The sequence below is a fragment of the Lissotriton helveticus genome, chromosome 4_1, assembly GCF_964261635.1.
Source record: "Lissotriton helveticus chromosome 4_1, aLisHel1.1, whole genome shotgun sequence".
Classification (NCBI taxonomy): domain Eukaryota; kingdom Metazoa; phylum Chordata; class Amphibia; order Caudata; family Salamandridae; genus Lissotriton; species Lissotriton helveticus.
The window spans coordinates 1,227,181,446-1,227,191,849 of NC_136063.1; positions in this window are offsets into that span (position 1 = coordinate 1,227,181,446).

The following is a 10,404-nucleotide window of genomic DNA, read 5'->3' on the forward strand; positions in this document are numbered from 1 at the left end:
GTGTCATCCGCTAGGAGTCGAGCTGCTATTCTAGCTGTCTCCCTTTTGTCTTCACTTTCCGGCATTTTTTACTGACAGAAAGTTTTTTTGTTGCAGATCAAGTTTCAAGGGAAACAAAGATTAGGTACACAATATTTTGGAACACTTTATCCTTCAACGTTGACTAAACCAAAAACTATACATAGGACTCTCTTTCTTCTAAGTTCCGGCGGATTTTAACCTTTTACCCACTTCAGATGTCTTTTTGAGTATTTACGGGAAAAAGGGTTCTGTGTGAAAAAGCACGACTGAGTTACTCTAGTGTCTTACGTTAGATTATCGCCTTACCAAACGTTGGGCGCCATGTAGTGTAGTTCCTATATTCCCAATAGGCTCTGCGCATTGGAATAATATAAACAGCAGTGTAGACGTAGGACTGAGGTCGACTAGGTCTCTACTGACTATATTAGACTTAATTAGTTTTGCCAGCTAGCTCAGAGGTCACTAGAAACATTCTCGAATAAACAAGGAGGAGTTTAACTTCCCTGGATAGACAAGAAGGGATTAGCTTCTGACAACCATAAAACATGACAACTTTGCTCCCTCAGAATAAGAGTGTATCTCTAGAGTCGTGTGAAAACAATAGACAGCTATTTTACTCAGTCAATCGTGCATACTTAGTTTCACCAGAGTGCAGAGAATAGAGAGACAGGCGTTTTTAATGAAAGGTGTTATTTATTGAGCAGTCTTCTTTCTCATGCAAGAGAAATGAATTGCCACAATTGCAATACTTAGCATAAAGTAAAGTGCGTACAGTAAAAGGAGTATTATGAAATAATACTGTAAAAGCATTGGTATGGTTTCTTAGCCATATGATACTTTAAAATGGATAAAATACATTCATACATATATACATTGACTAACGTACTCAACTGGTGCTTCTAAATACGCCTACCCCGGTGTACCTGACCTAAGCCTAATACTTGGGAAGGAGTAAGTAAGTAGCAGTTTAAGTTAAGTTGGTTTTGCCAAGAATCTGAGTCAAGAATTCTCTTTAAGGGTTTAGTCAGCTCCGTACCTGGGTAATAGAAAGCAGGAGGTCTGGTATCTCTCTCTCAGACTCGATATCCCAGCAACCGACAAGGGTGGCTGAGAACACCAGAGCGGGTTTCTCGGCAGGAGAAAAGACAGCGTCTCTCTCAGTGCGTCAAAAGGGAGGGGCGTCGTCCGTGGGCTCTCCGCATCAGCTGGGCTCTCGGGCAAGTAGATAGCCGCTCTGCTCTAAACCTCCGTGTGTTTGCTTAAGGCAACATTGGTATATTTATACCTGAAAGGTGCCGGGTTTGACGTACGGTTGGACATAAGACGTCAATAAAGATGTCACCAAGAACTGGCCGTTCTTAGAGTGCTCACAGGAGTTCTAGGACAAATCAAAACAAAAGCCATGGGGAATTCCCAGGTTGCTGGAGGTTTGGTTTGTTTACAGAACTCGTTGTACTTTCTAGGAGCCTGGGGAAGTAGCCTTTGCTTAATGTGGACCGCATGGGCTACGACTAAATATGGATATGATTCTTATGCCTTTATAAGGATATTATTTATTATAACCACATAAGGGCATAAATCAGGAATATCGAATTAGGGTCCTATATAGAATTACAACAGTATGTCGGAGTCCACTACCCCCCATCCTGCCCCTCCTCTGCCCCTCCCCTGCCTCACCGCCCCGCAGCGCTCCGTCTGCGAGCCGCCACTCCGTATGACTTTGATAAATTCTATTTCTGTTTATAGGGTAAATAATGTTGTTTATTCAAATGCCTATCACAATAAAGTACCTGTATATTGAATTGGGGCTAATAAAAGATGGTCTGACATTTAAAACATTACATGATTGTGCCCCGACAAGTCTCAATAGAGTATGAATGCAGTATTCATTGAACCATGTATTTGGTTTAGAAAACACATCTGTTCATTTCATTGAACAGTCAAAACTGTACAAAAGCTATGCTTAGACTTACTTTGAACCATTACACACTGACGGTATGTCAGGTAGTGTGCAGCACGCATGCAAAGTTGGACAATTGAAGAGAAATAAAAGAATTTCTCAATTTCAACATCTACTGCAAAGTGGTGTTAGTGTTTTGGTGCACAGCCGACCTACTGTTGTTACCAGATGGGGTCTAGCATCACCCTGGGTAGTCGTATGGGAACGCATTTGTACCATCCATACTTGGGATGCTCCCCTGACATAGAGTAATGCAAAGCAGTGCTATATGCTGCTGTGCTTCACTTTGAGGCAACTTCCCATGACAAGATACATTTTGTGCAGGAAAGTAACCTAAAAAACATTTTGCCCAGGTTCGTGTGTCTTTTGTGATGCAACCCTAATGCAAAATCTTGGTAAATCGGGACCTCAATCTTCTTTTTTGAGTTCAATACATTTATTAAGGTTTTAAAAAGATAAAAACAGTTAGGTATAATTCATAATGATGCCAAAATTAAAGATAAGGAAAGATCCACAAGTTTGTCGTAATATGCCATCAATAGCAGATAAATTGGCACAATTCATACATCTTAAGACAAAATAAAAGTTAAGGAACGGAGTGGCAGTAATGAATCATAAGAAAACCAGGAACGGTATAATTATCTGAAAAACAGAAGGACAGAAGAAAAAGAGAAAAGGGAGCAGGACAGAAGAAAAGAAAGAAGGAAGAAGAGAGGAAGAAAGAAGAAAGATGTAAAGTAAGGATCTCTCTTGGTGGCGCAGAAAAACAAAAAAACACAAATAGCAGTCTGTCGAACGTCACAAAGGGATATTGGTCGACCAACCCCCTCGAGGCCAAATCCATATAAGTATCTAAAGCCCTCCATACGCTAGTAGAAATAGTAGGAGTGAGATGAGCCATATCAACAGAAGTGTGTGCACTTCTTACAAAGGAGACCCATGCCCACCATGTGTGATAATAAACGGAAGCGAAAGACTTCCAATTCATAAGAATCACCTTAACTGCCACAGTAAGTAAAAGATCCAACAATTGCATATCCAAGGTATCCAACGGCAGAGGTTCCAGGGAAGCCAATGGTCCCAATAAGATCATAGGAAAGGAAAGTTGAAAGTTAATTTGAAAAATTAACATAAGATGTTTATGAATAAGATCCCAAAAGGGTTTTAGAAGTGAACAATGATAAAACATATGTGGATAGTCACCAGCAGCCAATCCGCAACTCCAACATAAATCATCATCTTTTAAATGGAGAGAACACAGCCGCATAGGAGTCCAATAAAGAAGGTTGATGGAAAAGAATTTGGATTGAAATAAAGAAGGAGCAATTTTATTGCACAGAGAGAACGTACCTATCAACTGCCAAGTGTCCGAAGACACATGTTCAGTGATCTCCGTACCAAAGTGACGGGACCATTTTTGTTGTGTAATAGTACATGAATCCGAGGAAGTTGAGGCCAAAACTGTATAAATGCATGAAGCAATATGACCAGATTTGAGCCACAAAGAAAAGAAATCAGAGGGGAATTGGGAACTAGACGCACTTTGGCAAGAGCGACTTTAATTTTCAAGAAAGTGTAAAAATCCAGATTAGAGATTGAGAATCGCCGAGCTAAAGAAGAAAAGGGTAACGGGTCATCAATGGAGTCATAAAGATGACGGACCAACGTGATACCTTTAGAAGACCAATATTGAATTAGTGTGGGATCAATAAGAACCTTTATTCTAGGATTACGCCACAAAAGACGACCACCTAGATTTATGAATCTGAGTAGCCACTTTCCTATCGACTGAATTAACTGCTGCAACGCTATCCAATATAATAGCACGAGAAAAAGGAATAGATAATGAAGACGTGGTTAAAAATGAAGAGACTGGAAGAGGAAAAGAGAGAGCCTGCTCGATGCACTTCCAAGAAGGCGTATGACCAGGAAGTGAGAAAAACTACAAAGCTCCCTGAGAAGCTAAAAAAGCCACTTGATATTTTCCCCAATCTGGAAAATGACAACCACCCATATCATAAGGTTTCCTCAAGGATTTATATGCGATTCAAGCCCTCTTATCATTCCAAAGAAACGAAGAGGTTATGGAATCAATCTCACGAAAAAAGGAAGGAGATACATTCATCGGGAGCATAGACGAAATAAAGTTAATAATAGGAGTAATCATCATTTTTAAAGTTTGAACCCAACCCCACCAAGAAATATGTTTAGGAGACTAAGTATCCAAAAGTTGGCGAACTTTAATTAAGGTCTGTGCCTCATTATAGGCCACTGTATCATATAAAGTACTACAAAACCAGACCCCTAAATATTTGAGTTGTTTAGATTGCCATTTAAAACCAGCGGTACCCATATGGGCTGGAAAACAATAAGCATTGAGGGGAAACATCTCCGTCTTGTCTCTGTTTAAAGTATACCCAGAGACCTTAGAAAAAAGAGCAATTGTATCTGTGATCGCAGGAATAGCTGAAACAATATCATCAGAAAAAATAAGGACATCATCTGCGTAAGCCGCTGATTTTATGCACTGTGAACCAAACGTAAACCCTTTAATGGCTGGATGGAGATCAATTAACCTCAGGAGGGGATCAATAGCCAGTAAAAACAAAAGCGGGGACAGGGAGCAACCCTGATGAGTGCCCTGACGAAGACTAAAAAACCCAGAGGTAGCCCCATTTCCTCTAATATTCGCTCTATGCTGAGCATAAAGAGACATCACCATGTTAATAAAGGAATCCCCAAGATTATGAGCACTAAGAAAGCATGTAAAAAAGGCCAAGAGACCTTGTCAAAAGCATTCTCGGCGTCAAGGGCTAAAGCTGCAGCTCGAAGCGTAAAACGTTTAGCTGCACCTAAAATATGACAAAAGGTACGAATATTGTCTCTAGCAAGCCTACCTTTAACAAACCCCGTCTGTGATGGATGAACCAGAGAAGGGATTTAGGACTCTAAACGTTTAGCAAGAATCTTGGCAAAAATGTTCGCCTCCATAATAAGTAGGGAAATAGGACAAAACTTTTTAGGGTCCGTGATATCCTTCCCCTCCTTCGGAATTACCACTATAGTAGCATCCGCCGCTGTACCCGAAACCGCACTTTGTTGAATGAATACATCAAAAAGGGCCTTTAGGCGAGGAACCATGAAAGGGAGAAAAGTTTTATAAAACAAAATGGGAAAACCATCAGGTCCCGGAGCCTTGCCAGACCGAGTAGCCTTGAAAGCAAGAGTAATTTCCTCAGCTGTAATTGAGGTACCTAATTTCTCCCCATCTTCCTCAGATACAGGGTGAATAGGAATAGTTTTTTAAAAACTCCTGACAATCCTCAAAGGACGATGGATTAGTAGGAGTATACAAAGTATTATAAAAATCGCGAAAGACCTCGAGGATCTCCTTAGTTTGAAATTTTTTAAGGCTGGATCTATCAGAGATAAAAGAAATTTGAGAGGACTCAAAACTAGAATCTTGAAACTTTAACGTGGCCGCTAAAATCTTACCAGCACGATTCTTCAAGAGCAACCGTTTAGACTTTTGTGCCTGAACCCCAATATGAGCCCTCTTAGTGACAAAAGCATTATATGAGTATTTTAAAGTTTTAATAGACTGTAAAACTTGTGAGTCTCTCGTTTGTCGATGAGGAAGTTCATTTTGTTTAATACTATCCGCCAAATCAGAAAGTTCCTTCTTAATGACAGCATTCCTCTTCGCCATAACTTTAATGATGTAACCACGAAGCGTACATTTAAATGCGTCCCACAAAACCACTGGAGAGTCAACTGAACCTTCATTAACAGAGAAAAACTGCTCAATTTCAGCTTGCAAGGCGCGGACAGTAGCGTCATCATATAGAATCTCCGTATTTAATTTCCACAAAGGGTAGGGTTTCTTAGGAGCAAGATCTAAGAGGGAAAAAAAAAACCGCAGCATGGTCTGAAACAAGAATAGGATGAATGTACGGCGAGGACGAAGATTGTAGCAGAGACGAATGAACCAAGAGGTAATCAATACGAGAAAAACTAGAATGAGGAGAGGAAAAAAAAGAAAACTCACTGCCAGTAGGATTATGAAGACGCCAGATATCATGAAGATTAGCAGAGGAGCAAATATTTAACAATTGCTTGTGAGCTCTAGGAGGGCAAAAGGAAAAAGCAGAATTCCTATCCAACAGAGGATCTAACGGCAAATTAAAATCTCCACCCACTATTAAATTACCTTTATGAGGCGTTTGGGAAAGTAATTTAGTGATCTTCTGCCAGAAAGAAGGATCATCATTATTTGGAGCATAAATATTCAAAGCATAAAGATCATTAACTCCATCAGATAGTCTAGACAATACCCAGCGACCTTCAGAGTCATGGTCAGAAGAAAGTACTGATAACCCAGAATTCTTAGAAATAAGTGTGAGCACACCATTCCGTTTACCAAGAGCATCAGAGCATACCACATCCAGAACCCAGCCTTTACGCAACCACAGAGCCTCTTTATGGGATAATTTCATCTCCTGCAAAAATACCAGATCCGAAGACAAAGATTTGCAGTAATCTAAAATATTAGCCCTCTTAACCGGATGATTTAAACCCTTAACATTAAGGGAAACTACATTTAAGCCAGGCATAGATGTACAACAAGGACAAACAAACTAAGAAGCAAAAATGGATGCAGAAACAGAACATCACCAGCCGACACAAAAAAGAAAAGCACCACCAGGAGATCCAAGAGGAAAAAGAAACAGAAAAAGAAGAAGAAAAGGAAAGAGAAGGAGAAAAAGAGAGAGAGAAGAATGGAAGAAGAGAGAAATAAAGACCCACTAGGGTAGGTCTATGAGAGACCCATCTCATACCAGGGGGAACATGGAGAGGGAAACAGAGGACCATCAGGAAGAGCAATCAAGAAAGCTATAGATCCCAGACTAAAGAAAAGAAAGAAACAAGCAAGGGTTCCGAGAACGATAGAAGTAGACCTTAAAATATGATGTAAACCAGGGGAAGAAGAACTGCCAGAAATAGGCACAGAATAATCAAGCCCGGTCAATGACCGAATAAAGACAACAAAATACAATATAAGGCATATCAAAGAACAAGCTTATAAATAGAAGCTAAAGTGAGATAAGAGAATCTTGTCTATATGTCAAACAAACAAATGGCGATAAATATACATTCCATACAAAGAACATAGAAGTATGTATGAAAAGCATAAAGTGGTGAGAACCAAGAGCTAGCAAATATAGAAACGAAAGGGAAGGAGTACATGGTATATATTGAAATAAAGGGGAGAAAAAAATAGAAAAAAATGCTAGCAATAATTGTGAAAATTGAAATAATTAAGCAGATAGAATAACGAGCAATATCATACTTCAGCAGGAATAAAACCTGCAACTTTCAAAACAGTGCGGAAATATAAACTGGACATAACCAATTGACAAGAAGAAAATACCAGGAAAGGAGCCATAAAATAGCATCAATATAACCAAATATAAAAGAGCCAAACTATAGGAGTGAGCACAAAGAGAAAACCTGACAATATCGGAACGAACGGCTGACAAAAAAAAACAGATAAGCATACACCATAAAGGGAAGATCAAATAGCAGCAAAGTACAAAACCGAGAAACACCAATAATTGGGGAACAAATAGATTAAAGTGAACGACAACAAAAAAACACACCATGAAACAAATATCGGAGAATATGAGAAGCAGAAACAAAGAACCGAAAACTCCAACAGCAAGGAAGATAACCAAAAAAGACGTAATAAACACCTACAAACAGCGGAAACATCAAACAAAAAACATAAGTCGTTCAAAAAGAGGAAAAAAAAAACAGGGCAACCAGGCGGATAAATAACAAGAACGAGTCAACAGAACAGTTGACAAGTTACGGACAAATCATCTGGAAAACGAATACCGAACCAACGACCAACATATGAAGCGAAAAAACAGTGACACATGTCAAACAGCAAGACGCACTAAACCACGTGAATCAACAAAGACAGAAACTCAAGACCCAGAAGAGCCAGGAGCCGGAGAAGAATCCATCTGTGATTCAGATTGGTTATCCAAAAAAAAGGAAAGATCAGCAGGTTCATCAAAAATCCGATATCGTCCCTTGAAAGTTATACGAAACTTCCCAGCAAAGGAAAAGGGAATATTCATGTCCAACAGACGTTTTCGCAGATTGAGAAATCCTTTCCTTCGAATTACGGTGTCTCTGGCAAAATCCTAGGAGATAGCAATCCGATGACCTTCCCAAGACACCGACTTAACTTTCCTCATGTGAGCCAAAATCTGTTCCGAATGATGATGACGCTGCGGTTTAAAGATTACTGCCCTCGGATAAGTGGAGGATTTGGGTTTAAACGCAGGTACTCGATGAGCTCTCTCAATTTCAAAGTCTCTCTGAAAGAAGATTTGTAGGGTAGAAGGAAGCAACTTGGAGAGGAAGTCAATCATTGAGGAGGCTGACTGCTCTGCATCTTCAGGAAGACCAAAAATACGCAGGTTACTCCTCCGATTACGATCCTCCTGCTCTGTAAGGTCCCTGCGCAAAGCCACCATCGAGCGTTCCATCTGTTGAAGAGACCTCGAGTGTTGGTGTGTAGTATCCTCCACCACACTGATACGGGATTCAGTATTCGTAACCCTGACAGATAAGGCTTTAAAGTCACTCCTGATAGCAGCCACCTCAACTTGCAATAAGTCGGTATTAGTCTTAGTAGACTGTGCAATATCATGTACAACATTTAAGCGCGTCAAAATAGCATCCAAAGTGGTGTTAGTATCCTTCTGAGAGGACTCAGGAGTGGGAGACTGCTGTTTAGATCTTTTTAAAGTCCCTTTAGAGTCTTTAGCAGTGTGAGGAGGCCCCAGGGGGTCCGCCATAGGAGCAGAGCACAGTAGACCGCTCCAAAAACCCATTAGTAAGGGCCAAAAATGACACAAAAAATACCTCACCAAGGGGTCGATTCCGATCCGGTAAAAAGCGCCCCCGAATCGTCGTACGGAGGGTTTTTTCCCCGTACGAATCGTACCTGTAAACGTCCCGTACGTACGACGAAGTACGATTTGTAACAGGAGCCGTACTCCGTACGAGTCGTACAAGACACCGTACGACTCTAATCTCCGTACGATTCTCCCTCGGAACCTGCTGTACGCGACATCTGTACGGTTCGCGGCTGATTTTTACGACCCAGCAAGTACGATACGTGTTGGGTACGCACCGTACGACCGCTGAAATCAACCGTAAAAGCAGAGTTCGCGCCTCGGTGTACGAGCCGTACCCCCATTGTACGATCGGTGTATGAGCCGTACCCCCATTGTACGATCGGTGTACAAGCCGTACCCCATGTATGATCGGTGTACGGCTCATACACCGATCGTACATGGGGTACGGCTCGTATACCAATCGTACATGGGGTACGTCTCGTACACCGATCGTACAATGGGGGTACGGCTCGTACACCGATCATACATGGGGTATGGCTCGTACACCAATCGTACAATGGGGGTACGGCTCGTACACCGATCGTACATGGGGTACGGCTCGTACACCGATCGTACAATGGGGGTACGGCTCGTACACCGATCGTACAATGGGGGTACGGCTCGTTCACCTATCATACAATGGGGGTTCAGCTCGTACACCCCATGATCGCAGGGGTACGATGCATACCCCTGCGAATATGGAGGGTACGGACTGTACGGTGTGTATGTGTTTGTGTGCTTTTCCGTACGACGCGCCCTTACCTGACGTGGACCGTATGAATCGCGTCATCATACCCCGGTCTCGATCGTACTCGTCGGGTCGTACGGCATGTGTATGAGTCGTACGGTATGTGTACGAGTCGTACGGTTCACGGTTTCAGCCTTGCAATACGTACTGATTGCGACAATTCGGACGGATTCACGGAATACGGATCGTACTTCGCGACTCGGATGGACGTGTACGATTCGTACGGAAAGGGCTCCGGATACATATCGTATGGACGTTTTTTTCCCGAATCGGAATCGACCCCCAAGTGTCACTGATATAAGCTCCTTAGGCTCAGACTATGCCCATGACATCAGCTCACAAAATGGCGGACAAGAACAGTTAAGGTAAAAGAAGAAGCCATGGAAATACCACCCGAGTGCAAAAAAACAGATTCTTCCAGATATCAAGCAACCTAGAAATCAGGTTATACAGCACAAACCCCTCAGGTGAGGCAAGGAATCATCATTAGCGAGCAGAGGGAGGTGAAAAATGGCAGTCAGAGATCCACAGAAGTCAGCAAACATATATGGCGCCTGTATGCAGGAAAACCACTCCAAAGGACCACCAATATATAAAAAATAATAAATGTCACCTCATTTCATCCTCCCGTACACGTTGCTCTCGAGTACATTGCTCTGGTGCCAAAGAAACGAGCGACGCCACCGCAAAGACAAAAGGGC